This window comes from Haliotis asinina, chromosome 5 (genome assembly GCF_037392515.1).
Source record: "Haliotis asinina isolate JCU_RB_2024 chromosome 5, JCU_Hal_asi_v2, whole genome shotgun sequence".
Lineage (NCBI taxonomy): Eukaryota > Metazoa > Mollusca > Gastropoda > Lepetellida > Haliotidae > Haliotis > Haliotis asinina.
In genome coordinates this window covers 28,298,034-28,324,429 of record NC_090284.1, presented here as the reverse complement: position 1 = coordinate 28,324,429, position 26,396 = coordinate 28,298,034, and the positions used below count along the sequence as shown (strand labels likewise).

At 40.7% G+C, this 26,396-nt stretch overlaps 2 protein-coding genes across 4 annotated transcripts in view; one reads left to right on the top strand and one right to left on the bottom strand.

Annotated features, from left to right (window-relative positions):
- Positions 1-26,396, top strand: part of LOC137283640 (SPRY domain-containing SOCS box protein 3-like) — a 445,038-nt gene that overhangs the window by 26,135 nt on the left and 392,507 nt on the right. The gene's annotated exons all lie outside the window — the stretch shown is intronic.
- Positions 1-26,396, bottom strand: part of LOC137284069 (FMRFamide receptor-like) — a 66,910-nt gene that overhangs the window by 7,652 nt on the left and 32,862 nt on the right. For 2 of the 3 annotated variants that reach the window (XM_067815738.1, XM_067815737.1), the window contains exon 2: positions 14,322-14,407. The exons of the other annotated variant lie outside the window; for it this stretch is intronic. The gene's annotated coding sequence lies outside the window, so the exon portion shown is untranslated. The remainder of the gene's footprint in view (positions 1-14,321; positions 14,408-26,396) is intronic. 3 annotated transcript variants of the gene reach the window in all.

The following is a 26,396-nucleotide window of genomic DNA, read 5'->3' as shown; positions in this document are numbered from 1 at the left end:
AATATCTGTGAAATTGGACATCGACTAATTCCTAAGTAAGGTTAATGTAAGAGTGCCACATCTGAAACAAATTGAGGAGAGGGTTATGGAAAAAAATGGATACAATTATCATATTGGTTTATGTGGAAATTGAGATTTCGCTGCTGTCAAAATGTTATGGTAAAGTCGTGGTGAGTAGGGTGGAATGCATGCTCGATACTGCGGTTGTTTAACCAGTTACACTTGATTGCTTTAGAAAACGCAAACGCAGTTGTTCCGATGAAACTGAAGTTGTCAACCTCGACACCGTCCGTAGTCCCTTAAAAATGTATGTAACTCTATTAAAATACTGAACCAAGGTCTTCCACTGGGGAGTGAACCGCAGGGTTTGTTGCAAACACCACTCTGACACAGCAAACCTCCTTTTCTAAGATAATAGCATTAAATATTCACAATGACTACTTAGAACCATCTGCAGTCAGCTGATATCCAGCTTCAGTGTAAGTGAAGGGAGACTGAGTCTTGCTGCAGCTATGCGACGGATCAGCTGATGCTTTATCTCACAAATGAAATTAGTTGTAATCAACGTTAAGCCACAGCGTCTGTTCTGGAGTCAAACGAGGCTGTCCTGTGGAGCCTAGGAGTGACTCTCATTTAAAACACAAAGTTCAAGGTCCTGAGTGGATGGAGAGATGAAAGGTGTGATGATCTTCCGATATAATGTTATATTTTATGTGACGTTTGGAACAGTGACTAAGATGCTCGAAATACTCAATACAAACTTGTTTGCGAGTGATGTGACAGATGATAATCAACTCAACAAATCACAGACATAGAAGTAAAATATGATACTCAAACAATGCGTCAGTGTGCGTCGTGTTTTGTCGAGTCTGTTAGTTCCAGCGAGGAGTAGGTTAAATGTCTCCGAGTAAATTAGAAGTTGCAGATAACACCTTTACTGTACCGACCATTCGCATAGCTTATACCGATATGTTTCGGTCTGTTATCAAGCATCGACACATATGAGGCTCACGGTTGAATATCTGGTTTACAATAAGTCTTCTGTATCCTGGTTCCCGGGCCTCTCATTAACATTAATGAGAGAGCCGGGAACCAGGATGTAGTCTTCTGCAGCTCATGACTAATAGGATCGGGTGATCAGTCTCGCTGATGCATTTGCGTAGATCGGTGCTCTCGATGTCAACCACTGGTCTGGTTTAGACGTGATTATTTACGGGCCGGAACTGGAACACTGCTGAGGGCGGCGTTAAACAACAAACAAATAGAATTGCGTCCCTTTGAGCCACCAGTTCCTCGTGATAGCGGCTTCTAGTCCCGCTACACGCGGTTTGTTTTCTGGTTTGTTGCCTCCGTGTCTTATGTATGTCACATGCATCAATATATACGTAATGCGCCCATTGTATTTCTACAAGCGATATTTTCAGCTTATCGAATATTCATCGTTATCTGAATAGTATTCTTACCAAAATTCAACTGCAGTCATTTGTTCCAGATAAACTGTGATTGATGACAGAGATGTAAGATTGATTGGTACTGAGTTGATGCCGGATAACTGACAGACTGAGTTTTCGTGTTACACCGCTTTTAGCAATATTCCAGCAACATCACGGCGGGTAAGACAAGAAATGGGCTTCACACATAGAACCCATGTGGGGATACGAACCTGGGTGTTCGGCGTGTCGAGCCAACGCTTTAACCACATGGCTACCCCACCGCCCCTGATGCCGGATTAACGTGGTTGAAGGATCTACCACAAATGTAGGTTTATTTACATTATATTGTATCTTTGTATCTACATTGATTACTTTGTTGTGGCGATATTGAGTTAAATCCCCGACCCACGGCAGATGGAGGCATAAGGTAAAATGTTCGTACATTCCTTCAAGGGAAAACAGATGTTACGGCACCTGCATTATCAGAATATGAAGTGATTTCCTGGATGCGCTACCCCAGGCTGTGATATAGCCCGGCTTTCATTTAGTTGCAGTAGAACGGACGAAGGAGTTGGTGCAACCACATATGTTAAAACTGTCGAACTGTTGAAACTATGATCTAGTAGCAGGTAGTCTTGAGGCAGCCTGGGTATACATTAAAACTAAACAGAAAGTGAAATGACGAAGTAGCTATCACGTACGGTACTGATAGACCTAAGCAAGTGTTTATGTAACATAACCGGAGAATTAGTGATGCTGTCGATGGTGATCATTAGAGCTGATCTTATTTGGGAGACCATTGCCAAATGTTTGCAATTGTTAGAGAAAGACTAGAAAAATATACAAGTAGATATTGAAAAAATACTTGCTTCAGTGAGTTCTCATTAAGGTGGTAACTATTAGACCAACAGATCCGGCAGGGATAATACGTTCCCATACTGAGCAAATCAGAAATCAGCAGCACAAACCAACTGAATCTCTTATCAATCCTCTCAGTTGGTAAACATAAAGAAAATGCACAGTGTGTCTGGGTCACAGCTTGAGGACTGTGCAGCACTTACAGCTGGGACACCGCGTGATGACAGCTTGACGATGGTGCAGTATTTACAGCTGGGTGACAACCTGAGGACAGCTTGACGACTGAGCAGTACTTACAGCTGGGTGGCAGCTTGAGGACAGCTTGACGACTGTGTAGTACTTACAGCTGGCTGACAACTTGACGATTGTGCAGTACTTACAGCTAGGTGACAGCTTGAGGGCATCTAGACGACTGTGCATTACTTACAGCTAGGTGACAGCTTGAGAGCAGCTTGACGACTGTGCAGTACGTACAGCTAGATGACAGCTTGAGGGCAACTTGACGACTGTGCAGTACGTACAGTTGAGTGACAGCTTTGCTGACAGCACGACGACTTTGGACTAGCTGCCGACTGATACCAACATGATCTGTTTAATACAGACCCTTTATGAGGAGAGCCAATGTGATATGCCACATGCGTAATACAGAGCATTACCCATTCATAGTGTTTCTGAACGCCTGCGTGTTATGATATAGACTGACATTGTGGGCTGTCGATCAGTGACAATTGACTCATACATGATTAATCATCTGATTTGATACCATGTGCCAAACTACAATGCCACTGTAGTCGCTTGATCAAGAACACATTTACATTGACATATGTTTGACAACAGATAATGTTGTAGATAAATGTACATCGTAGATCGATTATATTCAATTATTGTGGTGGTCAGGAAGCAAGGGTCCCTTGTTGCAGTCACTGAGGATACTATTGATTACACTGCAAGTGATATGCACATACATCACTGTCTCAACCACCAACTCACTATCTCCTTACTCACGACGCTTTTCGAAACCAGGGCAAATGTATAAAATATATGTCGCACGAGATATTCGGAGTAAAATAATTGGTTTCTGAGACGGGAAAGGTCTATTATGGCTTGCAAGAAAACAGGTTAAACAAACATATGGAAGCCAAGGTTAGAACGGGATCAGGGCAGCAGTGGAGGCTCCGTCATGAGAAACTGCCCTGGGTGGGGGTATCTGGGGTGGGAGGGTCACGGTTAACACAGTGTCTCGTCTGAGAGTGTTACGGTTAGCACAGTGTCTTTTCTGAGAGCGTTATGGTTAACACAACGTCTGTTCTGAGAGAGTCTTCTGAGAGCGATAAGACCGTGTCTCTTCTTTGAGGATCATGGTTCACACAGTGTCTCTTCTGAGAGCGTCAGTGTTAACACAGTGCAAGCAAAGCAAGCAAACAAACAGGTAGTCTGTCGTACAGACCCTGAAGTATATATATATCCAAGAAAGCCCACGCAAGTCTAGAAAATGTGGCAAGTCTAGATTTCCATATCTTCTGAAAATGAAGAAAGTCTCAGGACTCCATTTCATTGTATTATTTTTTTTTTAACTACGAATGTTTTTTTTTTTCAATAAAATATGTTCATTTCAGAGACCATCCTCGATATCTCCAGGGTATACGTTCCGATAAGTCTCGACCAGCTGTTAGTCCAACAAACAGGCGTCCGCTTTTGTTTAGTTGCACTCGCATTAAATAATGCCAGTGCCATGATCCTAGTAAACGGTCATGGAATAATTCCATTTGAGGAGACTAGTACAACAGAATAATTCACTTCAGGACTATTTTGACAAATGTACGGTGCTCATACGGAGTTCACGTACATCGCCAGGTATTGCACTGCTGCAGCTTCCGCCCGCTGTCAGCTCATAGTCAATATTCACCGGTAACTGTACTAGCAAGCCTCTTTCATCAAAGGGTTATTTACTGAAGCGAAATAATTATTTATTAATAAATGTGATGCGTTGTGATCAAAGGCGAAGGTGATTGTGTGTAGACAGCGAGGATAATTCACCTGTTGATGACTAAACAAAGGCGTTGTTTTCTAGCTGCAGACAGAAGGAGCAGGTGATGGATCATCTCATCAGACAAGCAAGCGATTCCAACATAAATACCTAGTTTCAGTCCTGCCATCAGGAATGGAGGACTCAGAAGATCGTGACTTCCATACCCAAACAGACTTCGGCCGTTGTACACATCAGTAGTAGCACTCAGGAGATCGTAACTCACAAACGCAAACAGAGACTTCGGCCGTTGTACACATCAGTGGTAGCACTCAGGAGATCGTAGCTCCCAAACCCAAACAGAGACTTCGGCCGTTGTACACATCAGTGGTAGCACTCAGGAGATCGCTGTGTGGTTATCTTAAGTATGAGGGCACTAGCCACACCCTGTATCATGTATCAAAGGGCAGCAACAATACAGTAGGTCCCAAGAGGGACTCGCATCATGCACCAACGCTAATGAATTCACATTATTTGAGGCAATGCTCTAGTAAACTTGCAGCCGTTACGCATTTGAAGTAGGACATTTCAGGTTTCAGAAATGTTGACAGTGGACACATAATGTGCTTGCTAAACGGTCACAGACAATTACAACCAAATCAACTGATAAAATCAACCAAATGAACTTTTTGATTGAATACACGTATACGCTAGAAAATATATGTTTGGTGAAAAGTAATGAAGATAGTTGAGAGTGATGAGGTGTGCCTGAGGTATGACAGCGGCCGAGAGCGGTGGACAGTAGTGTATAGAAACACAGGATGTTCAGTGGTACATACGGGGTTGGGGAGAGCGGTGATCAATAGTGGAGGTTTGTATGGGGCGGTATAGAGGAAGGCAACATTCACTGATGTATAAGTCTACTGAGAGCCGTGCTTGGTCGGTGTAGTTTCACGGATATGCCATCACGCATATCTCTGTGGTTATCTTGTGAAAACTTCAGCACGGAAACACGTCGACAGAAAAACTAATAGGAACCGAACGCAGGTTACCTAAAACCTCCATATATCTGGTGACCTTCAAACCAGTTACCAAGTCATACGACTACCCACAGGCTGCTTAATCATTTATTGATATCACAGTCCGCCATCCCGCTAGCTTCCGGAAATTATCGGAACATGACAAGCTAGGTGTTGGCGAGACAGGGCATGGTTCTCACTTATGGCCGTTATGCCGACGTACCTTAGATGTCTAGGCCCTGCAACATCAAAGTCAGCTAACAGTTGAACAGTTAGAAGAAGACTAGAAGTAATTTAGATTTGGTGATCAAATGGCAGAGTGTGGCGAAGGCACTAAACCACCATCAGTATGTATCTTATCATAAGTGCAATATGTAGATCACCATCAACATGTCTCTTATCAAAAGTGCAATATGTAGATCACCATCAACATGTCTCTTATCAAAAGTGCAATATGTAGATCACCATCAATATGTCTCTTGTTATAAGTGCAATATGTAGACCACCATCAATATGTCTCTTATTATAATTGCAATATGTAGATCACCATCAACATGTCTCTTATCATAAGAGCAATATTTAGATCACCATCAACATTTCTCTTATCATAAGTGCAATATGTAGATGACATCAATATGTCTCTTATTATAATTGCAATATGTAGATCACATCAATATGTCTCTTATTAAAAGTGCAATATGTAGATGACATCAACATGTCTCTTATCATAAGAGCAATATTTAGATCACCATCAACATGTCTCTTATCATAAGTGCAATATGTAGATCACCATCAATATGTCTCTTATCATAAGTGCAATATGTAGATCACCATCAATATGTCTCTTATCATAAGTGCAATATGTAGATCACCATCAACATGTCTCTTATCATAAGTGCAATATGTAGATCACCATCAACATGTCTCTTATCATAAGTGCAATATGTAGATCACCATCAACATGTCTCATAACATAAGTGCAATATGTAGATGACCAGCCACTAGTCGTTAGCATAGGTGCAACATAGATTAACTTCCGCATGCCTCCAGACACAAGTACCCTGTGTATATAAACACTAGTATGTATTTGGAATAACTAGATCATAGGTTTGTCTACATTTAGTTAGAGTAAGTAGAACAACATTAGATGTGCCTAGATATCTCGCTAGGGCTCCTTTTCAATCTGCATGGGACTATTTGTTACAATCAAATTCTATATATTTTCAGAGACTAAACGTTAGTCTATACAAACTTCAGGAATGGACCGCACACCGCAAGTATTCGACAACACACAACTGACGCAGTCTCATCGTGCTCAACGTTCACGATGTGTCAACAGACATTCCAGTTTCTGCCACAGGCAATGGAACAGGATTGACCTGAGTGACGAGCGGCAGGACCCGGGTGTGGCACAGAATAGGGTAACATCACGCAACTGATGGGCCCGTGTGACTGGCCGATTTGGACTGAAGGTGCAGAAGGTGGTCCAAGTGACTGCTGTTACTGCCACACAGGGCCCAATTTTACAAACTACATGTAATTCTTAGCGCTATTGTGATCGTAACTCCGATGCTTTGATATATACGCATAGCACTACGGTCATACAACGGTCCTCAGAATCGGGACCAGCACTTGACAAGGGCCCTTCTGCAATCAATGCAGCTACATTGTACTGAACGTACAGCGTACAGCGTACAGCGTTGAAGCGTACAGCGTACAGCGTTGAAGCGTACAGCGTACAGCGTACAGCGCCAGATACTTTAGTGCTGACGGGCATTTAGCGTATATCGGTATTGATGTCACGCAACATCATGCATTATCTGCCTAATAAAATTATGCCGTCATCCACTGTATTGTTACCTACTATGACAGTAAGATACACATTACGTTCACAACAATGTCCGCATGACATACATTGTGGAATTCAACAAGCGCCAAGTTATATATTTTGTTCGTGTATATGAAAGAGATGAAAGTTAAGCATGATCAGACCTTCCTCCGTGACTGGACTTGTTGAGTCAGCCCCAGTAACACATTCCTAAGGTGCAGATACTTGGACATAAGCTGACTGTACTTCAAGCTAAACAGCTCATGTGAACGTGTTTTCTCTTACGACTGGCAGGCACACTGACCAGTAGTGAGGTAATTACACTACGGTGGACAGTCCCTCTAGTGATCCTCTCGTAAATATTCAACTTGTAAGTAATGCACATATGGTGAAGGGCTTAATCAGATGAAGCTGTCAGTCTTGATGAAACGGATGCAGCTTTCATTTCTTAATTCTTAAACTCACACAGCGACAACCGACACGTTGATCCGGACATAAAACAAGTCCGAAATGTGGGTTTGACAGGTGTCAGTAAGTCCATGGCATACATAATGCATTTCATAAACCTCAATAGACTTTCCGCTGTTATACAAAATTTATCACCACGTTATCATATTTCCGGTTCTGTGGAAGACACCAAAATATCAAGTTCATAGGGTACTGTTATTTTTGTCATATTCTTCAGTAATGACACAACAACGAGCAAAAGGCCGCGTGGTGCAACAGGCAGCTGGTTTAGTTGGAACATTCAGAAGAAGTAAACAAATGAACAATGTCAACAACTTGACCTATAGTCATTGTGTTGCATGTGATTGTGGCGCCCTAGTTGTAGGTGTCTTGTGGGCCTGACAGTCTAGTGCCGGACAACACGTTCAACGTTGCATCGACTTAAACATCAGCCAGCGTAATCAGGGTAATCAGTGTCGTCCTAATAAATTATATTCCTCCCAATTTGTCTCACTTCCTCAAACCTTTTACACATGCAATGCACATATATAGATTCAACTCTAATTGTCCTTCCGTGCAAGTCTAGTTTAAGTGTCTTGTCCACGTAACAGATGCATGTTAGGCACGAACATACAGCGGGGACATTAGCCGTAATTAGATGACCAGGTGGCAGTATGTATTAGCCGTCGTCACGTCAGCGTGCACAGGGTGTCAGCCCGATCTGTCGACAAATGAAAATTATGATGTTGCTAATCGTCGACGGACTAAAACCCCGGAGTGTCGACACATCGTGGTCAACAAACCGTCACGGTTTCCTTAGTGACTTAGTCAATCCTGTTGAAAACATGTATCATTTGGGTATATATAAAAGATGAGGAAAATGTTGTTATCACTGTCAAATTGGCAAATGCTATGGTGAGGGTTACACTGACTGACAACATTAATGGAGGTGAGAATCTTTACCACAATGGGTTCAAGTGCACAGTCAACAGACGCAGAGCTCAGAAAACGTATTGGAGATGTACAGATGCCACCTGTCCATAGTATTTGGTTGAAGGCCGACCTTCTTGAAGACAGACTTACTGACTTGAACGACACAGACCACGTATCAGAGTTACTTCATATTGGCTGAACATTCAGATTACTGAAATGGACTTTATCATCACAAGTCTCAAATGTTAACACCTTTTTCACTTATATAATATATTTCTATATCAAATATATTGTGCAAATATATACGGTCAGAATGAACGCTATATACCCCCGTTACTTAGCGGTAAACATGTGGTGCACTGTTGATATCGCACAGTTTTTAATTGGTTTGTTAATTTGCAAGCACACTGGGCGTCAAGTCACTCATATAGAATATCATCTCCCTTTCCTCGGATTGTTGACAGGTAATTTGGACGGATTTTTCGTTTTTGTCGACAGTCCGGGTATAAACCGAGCACAGCCGGACACAGACAACCGTTTGTCTTAACAGTATGCATGTGATAATATACAAGAACATCTGTCTCAACACCAGCGATAACATTACATACTGGGGGCATGATACTACATTAATATATTTGTTCACTTTCAACCAAGACACAGTGGGGTCCCTATAGGTTAGAATAAAAAAAAACCCAAGAAAAGCCAATAAAAAAAAAACAACCAAGAAAAGCCCTATAGCTCCCATCGGGCGGATTGTCACGTTGCTTAATCACCTATGTCTGTTCGTTTAAGGTGGCCCTCTTCCGCCGAAGTATAAAGACACATTATGACCCCTGTCCCACTGATTATAAATATACACTATGACTCGGGTCCTGCGGAAGACATGAAGACACATAGCGCCTGCCGGCTGAATGCTCAAGTCAAACCACAGCCAGTTTCCGTATCACCAAGATACTTCGTGGCCCGTTACACGGATTATCAATGCCCATGCTGCATCCCGCTGGGGGGATTATAAAGACACCCCAAGTCTCTTGTCAGACGGATCATCAAGATATAATGTCTTCGTATTGCGGGTTATCTTGGCGCCTGTCTAGGATAAGGTTATCATTTAACGCCTTGTTGCTATATTGTTTCGTTCTGATGTCCATGCCAATTACAGACCACTGCCTTCCAAGGTCTGTTTTATCACATCAACCCTTATTCAAACTATGTGTGAATTGGTGTTCACTTCATAGACACATTTACATAGAACGCATATGTTATTACATGTTGTTTGGTGTCCAGTATTCCGTTGTTAAAGTCACCGACATGGTCTAACAGTTACACAGTACACACTATGTCTGTATGATACACCCAGGGTTCTATGATAAATATCACAGAGAACCGTCACAGTAGACGCCTCCTGTCACCGGCGACAGCTGGTTTGTCGATACTGTCAACACCATTGCTGACGTCCGCTAAATTACATATCAACAGATAATTTTCGTGTTTGGTATTTCATTACTTCCACTTGATTCCAGCCTGTCAGAGGACTCTGATATTTCACTGCCTTACTTCACCCCCGTTACACAATAGTTATGGCATGTACATGGTGAGAAATCCTTGTCGCTCCGAATCAACAAGCACAAAATGTGAACTGAGTTCAGTTCCAAAATCCACCACGCAACGTGTGTGTGCGGGGTTCAGTTCCCAAGTCCCACACAACCAATGTGGGCGGAGGTCAGTTCCACACAACTCCGACACAAACAATGTGAGGGAGCTTCTAACACGAAGGGACATTATTTTTTTTTAATTTATGCATGCTAGCAAATGGTTGTAGCTATACATTCTGCGTCACAGCAGCCCATATAATATCCTGTTCGATCTCTGTCGTTGGAATTCCAGACAAGATCCCAAAATGAAGCCAGTAATTTACTGGTTAAACACTAAAGTAACACGCAGACATAAACATATCAATTGCTCGTCGTTTTGATTCAAATAGAGAAGAAGAAAGGCAGAAGAAACTGTATACTGAAGGCTACATGCGACTGGAGCACAACTGTGCCGGCCTTCTGTTCCACATTATTTGGTGGAAAGTACTAATGAACAGAGTGATATAGCCGTACGTACACGGGCCTTGTCTAAGCTGGGGACTTGTCTAGTGAACAACACATGCGCCTTGTCACACTCCGGGAACATGTCTAGTGAACGTCAGTCAAAACAATACACGGACCTTGTCACACTCCGGGAACATGTCTAGTGAACGTCAGTCAAAACAATACACGGACCTTGTCACGCTCTGGGAACATGTCTAGTGAACGCCTAGACCAAAACATGTATTTTGTCACACTCCAGAAACATATCTACCACCCATGCTTCAACATGTCTCACAACAATATTACCATCACTACACTTATCACACCCCAATATCCTCATCACTAGACACATCACACAATATACCCATCACTACACATGTCACACAACAATATCCTCATCACTAGACACATCACACAATATACCCATCACTACACATGTCACACAACAATATCCTCATCACTAGATACACCACACAATATACCCATCACTACACATGTCACACAACAATATCCTCATCACTAGATACACCACACAATATACCCATCACTACACATGTCACACACCAATATCCTCATCACTAGATACACCACACAATATACCCATCACTACACATGTCACACAACAATATCCTCATCACTAGATACACCACACAATATACCCATCACTACACATGTCACACAACAATATCCTCATCACTAGATACACCACACATCACATATCACTACACGTTCCTATAACAATATTACCAGTACTACACATATCACACAATAATATTCCTACACGTGCCTCACAACAATAATCCCGTCAAAAAACATATAGTACAAAGCAATTTTCACTACCGGTACACAGAAGATGTTTTTGGAGAAATAACTACTAGTAGAAACACTTAAACAATGGCGTGTAGCATTTCAATGGCAGATCGACGAAATGTCATATTTTTCACACATCTCAATTACACCCTAACAATTTTTAATTCATAAAACTGCCACTATTACTTGCAAATGCATTTCAAGTAAAGGTATGTTTTCCTTCTAAAAATTAAACGAATGTGTGAAAGATGTTTTTATCGGCACAATTTAGTCTATCTTCGAATCGAGAATAGCCAGTGAGCTATAATATACTGACTTGAAACTTTACTACAAATCTACTGTCCTAATACGGACACTAATACCAATTATTTGACTTAAACTGAAGTGACAAAATAGTTTACCTATCTTCTAAATGTAGGATTTCAGTTGTTACAACACTCAGTGAACCTAATCAGCTGTTGAAAATAAACTGGACTCAATCGTAAATACTACGGTGCCACCATATTGGTTACGTAACGACCCCAGACATAGGTTCAGCGGCTTTTCGGGGAGTTTTTTCTCCCCTCTATACAGGCTCGGTGATACAACACACCAATATTCCCATCATTACACACATCACACTAGAATATTCCCTTCACTATACATATGACCTAACAGCGTCCCCATCACAACAAATATCACATACCAATATCTCAATTCCTACAATATCACACACATATCACACAACAATATTTTCTTCACTACACATATCACACAACAATATCCCCATCACTACAATATCACACACATATCACACAGCAATATCCCCATCACTACAATTTCACATACATATCACACAACAATATATTCTTCACCACACATATCACACAACAATATCCCCATCACTACAATATCACACACATATCACACAACAATATTTTCTTCACTACGCATATCACACAACAATATCCCCATCACTACAATATCACACACATATCACACAGCAATATCCCCATCACTACAATTTCACATACATATCACACAACAATATATTCTTCACCACACATATCACACAACAATATCCCCATCACTACAATATCACACACATATCACACAACAATATTTTCTTCACTACGCATATCACACAACAATATCCCCATCACTACAATATCACATACATATTACAATATTCACATCAGTACACACATCACATTACAATATTCTCATCACTGCACATATCACACAATATTCTCTTCACTACACAAACCACACAACATTATTCCTTTCAGTAGAACAGCTTACAACGTTGTTCCCATCACTACACAAATCACACAACAATATTCCTATCACTACAATATCACATAACCATATTCCCTTCATGTCACCTTTCACACAACAATATTCTCATCACTACGCAAATCACACATAAATATTCTCATCACCACACACATCACGCAACAATATTCTCATCACCACACATATCACACGTCAATATTCTCATTACCACACACATCACACAGCAATATTCCCATCACCACACACACCACACAACAATATTCTCATCACCACACATCACAGAACAATATTCTCATCACCACACACATCACACAACAATATTCTCATCACCACACACATCACACAACAATATTCTCATCACCACACATATCACACGTCAATATTCTCATTACCACACACATCACAGAACAGTATTCTCATCACCACACACATCACACAACAATATTCTCATCACCACACATCACAGAACAATATTCTCATCACCACACATATCACACGTCAATATTCTCATCACCACACACATCACAGAACAATATTCTCATCACCACACACATCACACAACCATATTCTCATCACCACACACATCACACAACAATATTCTCATCACCACACATATCACACGTCAATATTCTCATTACCACACACATCACAGAACAGTATTCTCATCACCACACACATCACACAAAAATATTCTCATCACCACACATCACAGAACAATATTCTCATCACCACACACATCACACAACAATATTCTCATCACCACACATCACAGAACAATATTCTCATCACCACACATATCACACGTCAATATTCTCATCACCACACACATCACAGAACAATATTCTCATCACCACACACATCACACAACCATATTCTCATCACCACACACATCACACAACAATATTCTCATCACCACACATATCACACGTCAATATTCTCATTACCACACACATCACAGAACAGTATTCTCATCACCACACACATCACACAAAAATATTCTCATCACCACACATCACAGAACAATATTCTCATCACCACACATATCACACGTCAATATTCTCATCACCACACACTTCACAGAACAATATTCTCATCACCACACATATCACACAACCATATTCTCATCACCACACACATCACACAACAATATTCTCATCACCACACATATCACACAACCATATTCTCATCACCACACATATCACACAACCATATTCTCATCACCACACACATCACACAGCCATATTCTCATCACCACACATCACACAGCCATATTCTCATCACTATACACGCACATCTACAACATCACGGTAATGTGAATGTCAAACTGTCCATGGAGGTGACACACCATACACGTGTATTATCTATGTTTATTGGTGTAGCAGTGATACTGAGAGTGTTATAGAAGGTCAGATTCAATGCTATATCTACATCATTAAGGCTTCGATAAGCAACAATAGCGGATGTCGATCAGTAAAATAATGATGAGGTGGATCGTCGGTAATGTATCCCCACTATAACATCAACATATAAGCCTTTGGTTGTCCAAACTTTTACATATTCAGTCATGTTTGTGGTACGCAATATGTCTATCATCCACGGTAGGACGTGAGGTATATAAACATTGACAGGAACATTTGATGCTGACATGGAGTGTGTAGAACACTGATATGTACTTACCTGTCTCGTGTGGCCGCGCTCCTTCCACTGGGGTGGCGCTGTTCACTCAGTCGTATTCACTCAGCTGAAGCCGATATAGACGGAATCTGTCAATAAAGTGAGGCTTATCACACGGTATGCTTGACCGATCATCTCTACAGCATCCTATACTGCCTCCACACAGAGCGACTCCGTCACTCACCTGGAGGTCGCGAGGTGCGGCACAGCAGGGATAGTACGTCTTTGGTGACACGGCTCACTTTGTGGTGGTGGGAATTATGTGGTATTACCTTGCACCTGAAGATGTGACTTATGTACAACAGGTCAGATACATCCCATATAATGTACCTGTATGACAATGTCTACAACATATAAGAAAGTATTGTGTCCGTTTCTCTTGTGCTATCTGTCAACGTTTCCCTGTTCGAGTGTCCAACAGCAAGCAACCCAGTCTGTCACTGTTGCACTCATCACAAGAATCCGATATAGGTACCGTTTATATCATGGGTATCAGAATACAGTGATTATTATAGTCGCGATACAGCATTACTACTAGAAGTGGTATCGGAATATAATGGTTGTTATATTCACGATAGAGTATTAGTACTAGAAGTGGTATCAGAATACAATGATTGTCATATTCACGAAAGAGCATGAGTACTAGAAGTGGTATCAGATTACAATGATTGTTATATTCACGATAGAGCATCAGTATAAGAAGTGGCCGGTATCAAAGTACAATGATTGTTATATTCACGATAGAGTATCAGTACTAGAAGTGGTATCAGAATACAATGATTGTTATATACACGATAGAGTATCAGTACTAGAAGTGGTATTATATATTACAATGATTGTTATATTCACGATAGAGTATCAGTACTAGAAGTGGTATCAGATTACAATGATTGTTATATTCACGATAGAGCATCAGTACTAAAAGTGGTATCAGATTACAGTGATTGTTATATTCACGATAGAGTATCAGTACTAGAAGTGGTATCAGATTACAATGATTGTCATATTCACGAAAGAGCATGAGTACTAGAAGTGGTATCAGATTACAATGATTGTTATATTCACGATAGAGCATCAGTATAAGAAGTGGCCGGTATCAAAGTACAATGATTGTTATATTCACGATAGAGTATCAGTACTAGAAGTGGTATCAGAATACAATGATTGCTATATACACGATAGAGTATCAGTACTAGAAGTGGTATTATATTACAATGTTATATTCACGATAGAGTATCAGTACTAGAAGTGGTATCAGATTACAATGATTGTTATATTCACGATACAGTATCAGTACTAGAAGTGGTATCACAATACAATGATTGTTATATTCAGGAAAGAGCATGAGTACTAGAAGTGGTATCAGATTAAAATGATTGTTATATTCACGATACAGTATCAGTACTAGAAGTGGTATCAGAATACAACGATTGCTATATTCAGGAAAGAGCATGAGTACTATAAGTGGTATCAGAATACAATGATTGTCCTAGTGACGATACAGCATCAATACTAGAAGTGGTATCGGTACATAATGATTGTTACATTCACGACAGATCATCAGCACTGAAAGTCGTGTCAGAACATAGTGATAGTTACTGTAACGAAGGAGAATAAGTACTAGAAGTGGTATCAGAATACAGTGATTGCTACAGTCCTGATACAGGAATAATATATAGTGAGTGTTACAGTCCTGATAGCGGAACACCATGCAGAATCATTGTTACTGTCCGGATAGAGGAACACCATGCAGAATCATTGTTACTGTCCGGATAGAGGAACACCATGCAGAATCATTGTTACTGTCCGGATAGAGGAACACCATGCAGAATCATTGTTACTGTCCGGATAGAGGAACACTAGAAAGTACGATTGTTACAGTACTGATAGAGGAACACTATATAGAGTGATTATTACAATTCTGATAGGAGAGTAGTCTGCCGTACAGACCCTGAAGTATATATATCCAAGAAAGCCCACGCAAGTCTAGAAAATGTGGCAAGTCTAGATTTCCATAGAAGAAAGTCTCAGGGCTCCATCGCATTATATTATTTTGTTCACTATGAACGTAAACTGTGTTCATTTCAGAGACTAGCTATTACTCTAATAGTGATTGTTACAGTACTGATAGAGGAATACTATATAGAGTGATTGTTACAGCCCTGATAAAGTAACACTTTATACACTTATTGTTACAGTCCTGAAAGGGGAACACTATATAGAGTTATTGTTATAGTCATGATAGGGGAATAATATAGAGTGATTGTTACAGTCCTGATAGAGTAACACTATATAGGGTGATTGTTACATTCCTGTTAGTGGAAGACTAAATAGAGTGATTGGTGAAGTCCTGATAGTGGAACTCTATATAGAGTGAGTGAGTGAATGAATTTAGTTTTACCTTGCACTCAGCAATATCACAGCTATATGGTGGCGGTCTGTAAATAATCGAGTCTGGACCAGACAATCCAGTGATCAATAGCATGAGCATCGATCTGCGCAATTGGGAACCTATGACATGTGTCAACCAAGTCAGCAAGCCTGACCACCCGATGCCGTTAGTCGCCTCTTAAGACAAGCATTGTCGCCAGTGATTGTTTAAAGCCATGATAGAGGAACACCATGTAAAGTGATTGTTACAACCCTGGATAGTGGAACACTATATAGAGAGACTGTTACAGTCCTGATGGAGGAAAACACTATAGAGTGATTGTTACACTACTGATAGAGGGACACTATAAAGTGACTGGCAACACCCGACATGTCTATATGTGAGATGTGTGGGTGCACTGATTCCTCTACAGATGCAACTCGGAGATACTGCACGTACATTTAGCATCCGACCACGCAAGCAGTTGAAAATATTTTGATGGGCGTTAGGTGTACACTTGAATGGAAGGAATACGTGGTGTACTTAATTTCTCTAGGGAATTTATCCCATTTCATAATTGAGAACAGAAGTCTCAGCTGACTGATCCAGAGTTATAACCATGGCTGCCCACTGCAACGACGGCCCTAGCCTTCAATATCGCCGTGCACCATGCTATGACGACACGCCTGATCGGGTCTGCAGGAAGAGGGTGTGGTCAAGTACAGATTGCACCGTTATAAGTGGATCCGTTTTACTGATAATGCACATTGGTTGTAGTTTGCCGACTAAATGAGGCAAGACTGTGGTGGTGGTGGAAAGCTAGTGCATGACACAATTATTCTGCCAACCATCGACATTCAGCGAGCTCTTGCTCACTTGATTTATTAACCAACAGCTGAACGAGTTTAAATATGACATAAACATGATTTATTACCATGTTCACTATGGTCGGATGATATATACGATGTTCATGTCTCATCACTGAAAAAACGAAAGGCAACTATAATCTTAACATCTTAAGTAACGAATAAACTCATTTTTTGGTACTCTTTTAACCATTACGTATGAAAGACTTGTGGTTAGTCTTGGACGGAACACCAAACTCATTTTTAAAAAAGACAACTTGTGGTTAATTCATACCGAGCGATTAAAATTTGCCACAAGCCGTCTGCTTCATTCTCGCCCGCCAGCGAAACCACAGATAGGTTACGTAACTCAGCCGCCAGAGCCCTGCAGTGACGTCACATGAGGAACCATTTTCAGTTAGCTGTATCACGGAGACTATATACACTGTATACACTGTATACGGTTGCATCAGGGATAATCTATAACAGCGATCGCTTGCTGATTAGTACAAATTAGTACAAATGATGTGCCTTGTCATGCTCCAACGCACACAGTGACTTGGCTCGTTCCCAGCGCAACTTCAGCTGTGCTTAAAAGAACTTCAGCCAGTTTATTGTATCAGTCGGAATTTTACAATGAATGAATGAATTATAGCAAGCATTTAGAGGAAGAATTGTATCTGAATGAATGAAAGAAATAAAGAAAAAGAATAAAAGAAGAAGTGCATGTGTGAATGAATGATAGAATAAATGATACACCACGGCCATTCCTCCCAAAACATGCTACAGAACGCAAAAGTATCGCTAGAACACGTGTTAACATCAGTCTGCACCTGTCACACACCTCTCAAAAACAGAAAGTTAAAAACACAAAGAGTTGTCACAAAGCGACACTTTTCCAGTTTTGTCAAATAATAAGATCAACAAGAACAATTCCCCTCATAAAAATTAAAGGTGAATGTGAAAGAAGTTTTAGAACAATAAGTAGAAACACTAAAACAACGCACTCTAGTATTTCAATGGCGGGTCAGATCAAATCAGCGATATGTCATATTTTTCACACACCTCAAATACACCCTAACATGTTGTTTTAGATTATGAAACTATCACTATTAGTTGTAAACACATTTCACCTGATAGTATATTCCCTTCATAAGAATGAAAGGTGTATGTGAAAGATGTTTTGAAGCAATAACTAGGAACAGTCAAACAACGACGTGTAGTACTTCAGTGGCGGATTAGAACAGATTTGTCATATTTTTCACACACCTCAGATACACCGTAACCATTTTCCTAAGTCATAACACTCTCACTATTACTTGCAAATACATTTCAATTAAAGGTATGGTTCCCTTCGAATTAGTGACAGAAGTTTTTATCGACACATTTTAGTCCATCTTCGCGGTGAATCGAGAATGGAAGCAAATGAGCTGTAACATACCGACTTAAAACTTTACTAGAAATCTGCTGTAATAATACTGACACTAATAATAATTATTTGACTTCAACTGAAGTGACAAAATAGTTAACTTATCTTGTACATGTAGGTTTTCAGTTTTCGGCTGAGAGTTTGAGTGTTGTTTCATTGTGAATGTCGTTGTGTGTGTGTTCATCTGATCTGAAATAGATGGGGGTGACCAGTGGGTGTGTAGCCAGACATGTATGGGATTGCCAGTGATACATATCTCCTGTTGATTACTTTTCAACAGGAAGTGACATGAACAGGCTGCTCTCAGTGGCAGCTAGATGTCTCCACCTGCCAATCAATGTGTACATGTCAGTAATGCTGTCACTTTTTTAATTGTTCCTCCAGTCATCCAATTAAGTCTTAAACAGACGCGAAGACAACATGGTGAAATAACAATTATAATCCACATTTCACAATGATCAAAGCGTGAAGTTGTACAAATGAGTCGGTAAAGATCATCCTCCTTATTTAACAAAAGCCTTGGATTACTTGAAGATTGTATATGGTACACAGAACACATCCCCCCCACCCCTTAATAGATAATTTCATTGTAACGACAACATGTTTGATGAGATTTGATACGCAACACAACAAGTCAATCAGCTTCACAGGAATCCAATAACTTTGCCCACTTTGTTTATCACAATTGTTACAGGGGAGGGCCTTTGTTGACAATTATATATATTTTGTCTACCTGCTCACCTAACTACTCACCCACCTTTATACTCACACTGCTCAGGATGTATACATATAGTTTCATCGGAGATGAAACATCAAAAGTCTCTGCTGCTTTGTATTTCTTTTTCTAATTACAATTTTTATTCTGTTTACTACTCACCCACCTGAATACTCTGCTCAGGATATCTAGTTTCTGCACGTCATCAAAGCTGGATAAAGTGTAGGTTGATTTCATTAGCACTAACTGCTGTGTTTACAGATTTAAATAGCATTACAAGATGGAACATACAAAAAAATAACAGCGGGGTAAAACTGTGCTATGCTGGATTTATGTATACTGAAAAGGTTTTGATTTCATTAGAAATGTTATCCAAAAAGACGGCTGACGTGTTAGGGTTCATTAATCATGGGCGTTTCTGTTCAAAATGTGATAAGTAAATGTGAACATAGCTACAGCATTGATGAAACCCAAGTGCAAACAGCAGACAATATCGTAGTCACAATCCCACCTCTGTAAAATTGAGGTGGGAAAAGTTCCTGTGGGAATAGTTGTTTGAGTCCAAAATCCCTGTGGGCAAAGTTGTTTGTGGGCAAGATTCCTTGTGGACAATATTCCTTGTGGCAAAGTTGCTTCCGAGCAAAGTTCCTTGTGGGCAAAGTTACTTTGGTCATGATTCATTGTGTTGAAAGTCCCCGTGGGCAAGGTACCTTGTGGCAAAGTTCCTGTGGGCAAAGCTGCTTTTGGGTAAAGTTCCATGTGGGCAAAGTTTTTGTGGGCAAGGTTCCTTGTGGGTAAAGTTACTGTGGACATTGTTCCCTGTGGGCCAAATTCCTTGTGGCGAAGTTCCCGCGGGCAAAGTTGCTTCTGAGCAAAGTTCCTTGAGGGCAAAGTTCCCGTGGACAAGGTTCCTCTGTGTGTGTGTGTATGTGTGTGTGTGTGTATGTGTGTTAAAAGTTCCTTGTGGGCAAAGTTCCTGTGGGCATAGTTCCTTATGGCCAAATTTCCTTATGAGCATTGTTCCTTGAGGCCAAAGATTCTGTGGGCAAAGTGGTGTGTAGATGTATCGAGATGCCGGATATAAATGTTATGGCATCCAACAGGTAATGTTTGCACTGTATGCTTTAAAACATTCCATGTGCCTTTTCTTGTGCAGTTCTTCACCTCGATAAAATCAGGTTAGAAGGAGGACAGAAGGGGGATTGTAGCCTGGACTGTGGTGATATGAGTATGATGCAGGGGTGAGAATGGGCTGTGACGTGAAGAGAACAGGTGAGAGACTGTGACATGGTCTGTTGTGGGATGAGGAGAAGAGGGAGACTCTGACATGGTGTGTTGTGGGATGAGGACAGAAGGGAGACTGTGACACGGTCTGATGTTAAATGAGGGCGGGGGAGACCGTGACACGGTTTGTTGTTGAATGGGGGAGAGGAGGGAGATTGTGACATGATCTGATGTTAAATGAGGACAGAAGGGAGACTGTGACATAGTCTGATGTTAAATGAGGACGGGGAAGAATGTGACACGGTTTGTTGTGGAATGGGGAGAGGAGGGAGATTGTGATATGATCTGACCTGGAAGGAGGGAAGAGGGGAGTCTGTGACATGATCTGACGTGGAATGAGGAGATGAGGAGCCTGTGGCATGGTCTGATGTTAAATGAGGACAGAAGGGAGAATGTGATATGGTCTGATGTTAAATGAGGACAGAAGGATGACTGTGACATGGTCTGATGTTAAATGAGGACAGAAGGGAGACTGTGACATGGTCTGATGTTAAATGAAGACAGACTGGAGACTGTGACATGATCTGACGTGGAATGAGGACAGAAAAGAGACTGTGGCATTGTCTGTTGTGAAATGAGAACAGGAGGGAGACTGTGGTATGGGCTGAAGGAAGATGTGGATTTGTTTTCTGATAGAAGTCGATTATTTGTTTTCCTTGGCATGCAGTCATATTCCTGATTCGATGATTCCGGTGTGTGTTGAAGAGAAATTGACATATGTTTATTTCAACAGAGAGGTAATGTGATGCTTACGATTCTCTGCGTCCAACACAAGATTATCACTCTTCTTGTAAATAACTACTGACATCACTGGCTGTGTTACCTTGATTGCATAAGACAAAGCTAGCCCCAACCTCCCATGGGTGAGACCATGAGAGCATATTATCCTATGATGGATGTAGAGATGGGTTTATTCGATCTGGAGGCTATTTCCATATATTCTCAGAGGGCCAGACATGATCTAAAATGGCTGCTGTTTGATCGCGTCAGCTTTTCTCACAGCTGTAGTCCCCCCAAATGTGATTTAGAAACATTAATTCAGCATTTGAAGTCTTACGTCAGACAAGCTACTGGGTTCATAACTATCCCCACTAAAAGGAATAACATGCAGGCTTGGCCATAAGAATAACTCTCACTTGTGATTTCCTAGTGATCTAGTCAGGGTCACAGGTGCTTTCAAACATGGATTTAAAAAAAATTAGGCTGGCGCACATTTGATCATGTAACTGTTCCGTTCATCTCTACCTCAAAATAGACTGTAAATTAATTGGCAGTCTCTTGATAAACTTTCTAGAGGATGGTATCTTCAAGTACTAGGCACGGAATTTAGACAGAAATAAACCTATAATCCCAGTTGGATGTAGGCTGTCCTATGTATCTTCTATGTGTGCTAGCCATAAATACATTCCGGGCACTTAATGTTTGGTGTCATTTGTGAGAACTCCCATTTGTGAGACACATTAATTAATGTTTCAGTGCAAGTAGGTGGTGCGTCCACATCCCTACAGTGAAAGTGGGAACGGCCCATTCGGTTGCAGAAGAATGCACACAGGAGACATGGTTCATTAATGAGTTCCTTAACGCAGAAGACACTGTTCGTTTAAGAGAATTTATTGTTTTCAATAACGAGTATCGATAGATACAGGAATAACAGATTATTAAAGATATTGAGGCCGTCATTGGTACTTGCTGAAGGCATGCCATATAATGATGATCGAAAAGAGCAGTCAGTGGTTAATAAATATATTAATATTAATAATAGTTAAACTAGATATTGCAATCAGATGTTATGATTTACGGTACATTAGGTACATACACCATGGGTATATCCGTAAACATGAGACATATATACAAACTGGACTAAACTGCTACGGTGTAAGGGCAAATTGAATACCATTTGTATAAAGTTATACACAATTTATATTCTTCAAATGCTGATTTTAATTTTCCTATGTTATCAAGTGTCAAAAGAGTCGTATCAGTTGTTTTTTAAACCTTATTTGTTACTATTACCATATTACTATAAACTCTGGTTAACTATATAGTTTTGAACATCAAACCACTGGTTGCCATTGACACAGGACGTTGTTACGACATTGAAAGATGTAAAAGAATGCACCAATTTCACACATCATCTGTCAGTGATGGTCCCTACACTATACTTTTACTGTCCAGCACTAAATGCCATTATACATCAATTATAACAATATATCTCTAAACATCCTATTATTGTAAGATGTACCAATGTGCTGTATATTCTAAGTTATAAAACGTGTGTTCTGTTCTGCTCACAACGTTCAGTTACAGTCTAATTAGCTAAACCCTAAATAGCTAAACTCTAAATAGCTAAACCATAATTAGCTACGGTTAATCCATTCTGGGAGGGGAGTATAATGTGTTTTCCTTGTTAATTACCTACTTCACTGTCTCACAACTGGGAGTTCTCACAAATAGGGGTAGACAGAATACTTATATGGCTGACTGACTGGCTGCTTTGTCACACCTTCAATGACAGATGAGAATCTTTGAATCAGTTTGCACTACAAGCTCTATTACGACATGTATATTCACGGTTCATGGTTCCTGTATAACAAAACTGACTCTGCACCAAAAGTAACCTTGTGCTGTGTAGATGAAGGATAACCTTCTCTTTCATCAAGCAGCAGTCTTGGTGGTGGTGCGATTACCGCATGGAGTGATTATAGGTTTATAGCTGAAGTAAATTAAGAAGCATATATATTAGAGGATATCTTGACCTCCACTTCTAACTGAATGCAAGCCTAAAGGTTCGCTCAACAAATATGCGCGTTAAGCACGTTAAAACCGTTTGGTTTTCGAATAAATATGTTTAAAACGAACAAACTTATATTCATCTGGTAAATATCCACGGCAGGGACTGACCCTTGGACAACACGCCATCAATCAAGTGTATTACGTCATGCACATACCTGATGCTATGGAGCGTCCTGAATCACGCTCTGTGGGGGAGGCTGGTGATGACACATTACATGCCTGTTGAATGTGCTTCCTTAAAGCACCAAAACACCTTATATGCCTGTTGAATGTGCCCCCATAAAATATGGGGCACTTCACACGCATTGAATCACGAGACACTTTACGTGCCTGTCGAATGTAACGCCTAAAGGCACTGGGGCACTTTACATGCCTATTGAATGTGCTTCTTTAAAGCAAGAGACACTTTAATGCCCGTTGAATGCACGTCCTTAAAGCACCAAAACAATTTATATGGCTGGGGCACTGGGGCACTTTACATGCCTGTTGAATGGAATTCCTTAAAGCACCGAGGCACTTTACATGCCTATAGAATGTGCTTTTTAAAAGCCTGAGATATTGTACATGCCTGTTGAATGTGCGTCCTTAATTCACGAGACACTTCACATACCTGTTGAATGTAATTCCTTAAAGAAATGGGACTTATGACGGAAAATTGATTTCAGTTATTACAGGCGTTTGGTAAATGTAAAGTTCTCTTATCGTAAGCATTTCTGCTTTGCCGTATTTGTGATTTGACTGCTGTTTTGTAAAGGAGAATTTTCATACACGTTTTCTTATGTTGCAGTTGTCCAAACCCAATTCTCCCTGAAATATTGTTTAAACGACGCATAGCTTCGGTCAAGGTGGATAAACACTTACAAGCATACTTAAGTATCTACTTTATACATCGTACAAGTTACAACGTATCACATGACATATACATTTATTCCGAAACAATATTCAACAGGTGAGATATCAGTAACAGGTGCGAAATCATGGACGAATTAGGAAAATAGCACATCGGTGTAATGGAGTGTGACAGTGCATGTTATAACCCTGAAACACGGTAGGGGTTGACGTTCTAGGAGGATAGGGAATGCGTAGGCGTAGTGCGCAGTATAGCGGCTTGTCCGACATTCATTCACTCTACGAGACATACTGTGTATGGGTCTCCAATAGGCATTGCTAGGGGGTCTGTTCCACTCCCCTTGCAGCGCCTGCCCAGGTTCAGCTAATCTCGTCAGTAGTCTAGTATGACATGTCGTCCTATCACGTCTCATGTTTCAGTTGGGGAAACATCTGGGCTGATTGTGGCCTTGACATAACATCGACCCACTCACCTTGCTAGTCAGTATACTGTCCCTTTAGCTTTGTCCACTGATCGCTCCTTGCACAATATGGAGTGGTGTTGTGGTGTCGTTATTGGTGCACGTCATTTGGGATCCCCATGTGTCATAATGCTTTGTTCGATTCATTGACGTTCAATTCGAAGTCACGTAGGAAATAAGTGCAAACTGGATCACGACTTGTGACCAACGATTACCGACTACGTGAACACCATTACTGACCTATGTTGGAAATGTCATTTGTCAGGGGCGGCACCGCATGTGACCCTCGAGCCTGAATGAATTTCTTATCTCCTATCGTAACTCTCATGAAGGTACCGCTGTTCAGGCTACTTTGTGCATGGTTGACCATGGACGTCTTCGACTGAGTCGATTGTCAACATTCTGGGTCTGCACCTCTTCCACAATCTGCTGATCAGACACTGTTAAACAGAAAACGTTCTAATATCTGCCAGCTTTCTATACACCGATATCACGCTGACGCTGACGTGGTGCAGACGCCGCCTCTACTTCACTCATAAACAATGAATGAATGTAAATTAAATTAAATGAATTAAGTAAATCACAACTATCTGATTAGCACAATCATTATGATTGACAGAAACAATGATCCACAGAGATTAATTTACGTTCCTTGCTGCAAGCAGGTTGCCGTGGCAAATCAGCTGTTGGCAAGCCCTCGTGGAACAGCCCTTACTAGATTATCAGCACTGGAAGGACTATACACCGAACTCAACTTTACCTTTTATGTCTAAGATACTGGGAAAATCAGTAAACTCTTAGACTGTTGAGCATGTGACACAGTCTGATTTGATGAGTATCAGTCCAGGATACTGGACGAAATAGTCTTGTATGCTGCGATGAACAGTCTGTTGGTCTCGGGAAAGAAGATCCAAACATTGTCGCTATTTCTTGATTCGCGAGTACTTAATATTGAAGCTCTTTCCAGAATAAGCCGTCATAAATATTTCGGAGTTAAATTTTTGACAATGTTGTAGAACAGTAGCAATTAAAAATGCTGCCATTTTATCGGCCTACATGTATTCTGTCTGCATATCTCTAAGGTCCCGCAAATTGCCATTAAAGATTCTAATGCATCTTTTTCCACTGTAGTTCTAAATCTTCTGTACAATTACATCATATGTCATAAATGTGAACATAGTCGAAGGTTTGCATAATACAATACAACCACAATGCTGAACGATCGTGAGTATCGAACTGCAGTAGTATCATCGTCTTTCGTCTTTCATACAGGACTTGGACACGGTTTAGCCTGATAGTAAAACAATACAGCCTCTGTCAGCGTTAATTGT